Source organism: Vombatus ursinus, unplaced genomic scaffold, assembly GCF_900497805.2.
Source record: "Vombatus ursinus unplaced genomic scaffold, bare-nosed wombat genome assembly UNPS02014832.1, whole genome shotgun sequence".
Lineage (NCBI taxonomy): Eukaryota > Metazoa > Chordata > Mammalia > Diprotodontia > Vombatidae > Vombatus > Vombatus ursinus.
The window spans coordinates 51,367,230-51,371,399 of NW_020954610.1; positions in this window are offsets into that span (position 1 = coordinate 51,367,230).

Consider the following 4,170-nt stretch of genomic DNA (forward strand, 5'->3'; position numbering starts at 1 on the left):
GCATAATAGTATTTATTTATTATTTTGCTATTTGCTATTTTATTTATTGGATTTTCTGCTCTATCCTTTTTAGTAAGATTAGCTAAGGATTTATCGATTTTACTAGTCTTTTCAAAGAACCAGCTTTTAGTTTTATTTACTATTTCTATAGAGTTTTTGTTCCCAACTTATTTATTTCCCCTCTAATTTTGAATATCTCCTCTTTTGTGTTTTAGATTTTTTTGTTGGCTTTCTAATTTTTTAAATGTATATTCAGTTCATTAATCCTCTCTTTTTCTATTTTGTTAATGTTGTGGTGGGCAAAAAATGAAATGACTGAGGAAAACAAAGGTTTGGTCTTCTGAGCATATCAGTTTATTAAGCAATGCATGTCAATTGCCCAGCAAACTGGGATCAGATCTCCTCTGCTTTTAATTAGAGCCTCATATTCATTTAATTAGAAAAGTTTTCCATTACATTTCTGTCTTATTACTTTGTCTAGTTCTTCATTTAACATTTACTCTCCCCCTTCTCTACTTGGAAAGTCCCTAATCTTTTCCCCAACTAGAAATCAGATTACCAAATGTTGTACTGTTTCCTTTTAATTAATTGGCCTTATTTGATTAATTGCTTTTAATGTATAAAAATCTCTCTCCCCTTATATTGGGGTCTAGCCCTAAGTTGAGGAGATCTGGTCCTGGTTTATTTGGCAATTGGCATGCATTGCTTAATAAATCAATACGTTCAGAAGACCAAACCTTTGTTTTCCTTAGTTACTTCATCTTTTACCCACCACAATGAATGCTTATATGACTATGATATTTACCCCATGAGGACTACTTTAATCGCATCCTAGAAATTTTGTTATATTGTTTCATTATTGTAATTTTCTTTTACATAGTTATCAATTGTTTCTCTCATCTGTTCTTTGACCCACTCGTAATTTAGGATTTCATTGTTCATAACAATAGGTCTATATCTTTTACATGTAAAGGTCCCTAAACAAATTTTAATTTTATTGCATTATGATCTGTAAATGATGTATTTACTGTTTCTTCTCTTTTACGTTTATTTGCAAGTACATGGTCAATTTTTGTAAAAGTTTCATATGGTGCTGAGAATATGTATATTCTTTTGCTGTCCCATTTGGAAGACACTATGATTCTTTAAACTTTAATTTCTCCAGCAATTTGTTTAGTTCCATATTTTTCCTTTTGTTTTTCTTTCTCTTACCAGGGGTGGGGAGCCTGCAGCCTCGAGGCCACATGTGGCCTTCTGGGTCCTTGGGTGCAGCCTTTTGACTAAGTTCAAGTTTTACAGAACACATCTTTTTATTAAGGGGATTTGTTCTGTGAAGTTTGGATTCAGTTAAAGGGCTGCATGTAAGAACCTAAAGGGCCACATGTGGCCTCAAGGCAGCAGGTTCCTCACCCCTGTGACTTAGACCTATCCATAACTGAGAGAAGGATACTGAAGTCTCCTGTCGCTATTGTGTAACTGTAACTGTCCATGTCTTCTTGAAGCTCAGATAATATTTCCTCTATGCATTTGGATGGTAAGGCATTTGAAGCATCTGTTTGTTGTCGATATTGGTTTGCTGTTTATGGTTCTTTTCGTTGTTGTTGTTCAGTTGTTTCATTTGTGTCCGACTCTTCTTGACCCCATTTGGGATTTTCTTGGCAAAGATACTGGAATGGTTTGCCATTTCCTTCTCCAGCTCATTTTACAGTTGATGAAATGGAGGCAAACAGGGTTAATTGACTTGCCCAGGGTCACACAGCTAGTAAGTGTGTGAGGCCAGATTTGAACTCAGGAAGATAAGTCTTCCTGATCCCAAGCTCAATGCAATATCTACGGTTCCACCCAGCTTCCCTATAGTTAGTTCCTTTAAGTATAGAATAATTTAAAATTTTTGAATGTTTTTGCTTTGTCTGGTAGCATAATGGTAACACCTGCTTTTTTGGATTCACATGGTGCATAGTAAAAATTTTCCTCTCTATCTCCTCAGTTTTATTTTCTGTATTTCTTTGTTTTTAAGATGTGTTTCTTGTAAGCAACAGATTGTATTTTTTCTTATCCAATTTGTCATTCTTTTTCATTTTATTGCATTTAAAGTGTTTTTGCATTTAAAGTTATGAGTTGCATTTTTTTGCATTTAAAGTTATGAAAGTTAGGTTTATATTTTCCTCCATCTGTGTCTAATACTAGGTTTTTTTTCCAAGTTATGATGTTTTCCCTCTTTTGCTGTAAACATAGTAGTAAGTTCCTTCATTTATTTTATGTTAATCTTTTTAAGGTGGCTGTTTCCACTAGCTCTCATCACCTCATCCCTGATTCTTTCCTCTCATTTTTGACCTTTCCCTTTGGGGTTTTGCTTATTGGTTCCTTTTTCTCTCTTGCTTTTATCTGATTATATAATTCTTTTCCCCCAAATAATTACAAAATTTATAAAATATCTGGGCATCCACTTCTCAGAGCATGAAAAAGGCTTGTATAGATCCAATTGCAAAATGCTCCTTAAAGAAATAAAAAAAAAATCTTAAATAGCTGGAGGAATATTCAGTGCTCATTGTTAGACCATGCCAATATAATAAAATGACAGTACTACAAAAACTAATTTACATTTTAATGCTATACCAATCAAATTACCAAAGGGATACTTAATAGAATTTGATAAAAATAATAACCAAATTCATTTGTAAAAATAAAAAAATTTACAATATCAGAGGAAATGATGAAAAGAAATAGGGATGAAGGGGGAATAAGAGTTTCAGACCTCAAACTATATTATAAAGTAGCAATCATCAAAACCAACTGGTATTGGTTAAAAAAATAGAGAGATAGATCAATGGAACAGACTAGACCAGGGGTGGGAAACCTGCAGCCTTGAGGCCACAAGTGGCCTTCTAGGTCCTTAGGTGTAGGTTTTTGACTGAGTCCAAGTTTTACAAAACAAATTCTTTTATTAAGGGATTTGTTCTGTGAAGTTTGGATTCAGTCAAAGGGAGGCACTTGAGGACCTAGAGGGCCACATGTGACCTCAAGGCAGTAGGTTCCCCACCTTGGACTAGACAATGGAGACTCAGAAATAATAGAACTTAATAATTCTATGTTTGATAAAATGGAAAACATAAATCACCTAGGAAAAAAACTCCTTATTTGATAAAAACTGCTGGGAAAACTGGAAAACAATCTGGTAAAAATTAGATTTAGACCAACACCTTACACTGTATTCCACAATACATTCTAAATGGATGTATGACCTTAATGTTAAAGTGCATAGTACCAAAAAAAATTTAGAAGCAAAACAGATTATATACTTCTCATAGTTATGGGTGGAAAATGTATTCTTAAACAAATAAGAGATAGAGGCAACTAGAAAAGATAAAATAGATTATTTTGATTATTTGAAACTCAATTTAGTAGACAAAATTAACACACTTAGGCTAAAAAAGGAAGTAGTCAATGGAAAAAAATCTTCATATCAAAATAAGAATTTTTATCTAAAGGATGTGAAAAAATAGTTCTCAAAAGAATTGCAAAATATTCACAATCACATGAAAGAATACTCCAAATCATTAATAAGAGAAATACAAATCAAAACAACCCTGAAGTTTCACCTCATACTCTCCAAATAGGCAAAAAGGATAAAAAACTACAATAGTCAATGTTGAAGGGATTATGGAATGATAGTCACTATAATACACGGTTGGTGAAGCGGTGAAATGGTACAACCATTTTGTGAAGCCATTCAGAATTATGCAACTAAAGTACCTACGCTTTATAAATTATGAATTATGCAAATAAAGTTCATACTCCATTACTGGGCCAATACACTAAGGAAGTCATTGATATGAAGAAAGTCTTCATATACTCCAAAATATTTATAGCAACAATTTTTGTGGTAGCTAAGAATTGGAAATAAAGTAGATGACCATCAGTGGGAAATAATTAAGCAAATTGTGGTGCATGAATATAATGGGATATTACTGTGGTATAAGAAATTATATGTATGATGAGTACAGAGAAGCATGGAAAGATCTATATGAACTGATGCAGAATGAAGTAAGCAGAGCCAAAGAAACCATATATATCTATCTCTATGTCTCTCTTTCTCTCTATCCATCCATCCATCCATCCATCCATCTATCTATCTATCTATCTATCTATCTATCTATCTATCTATCTATC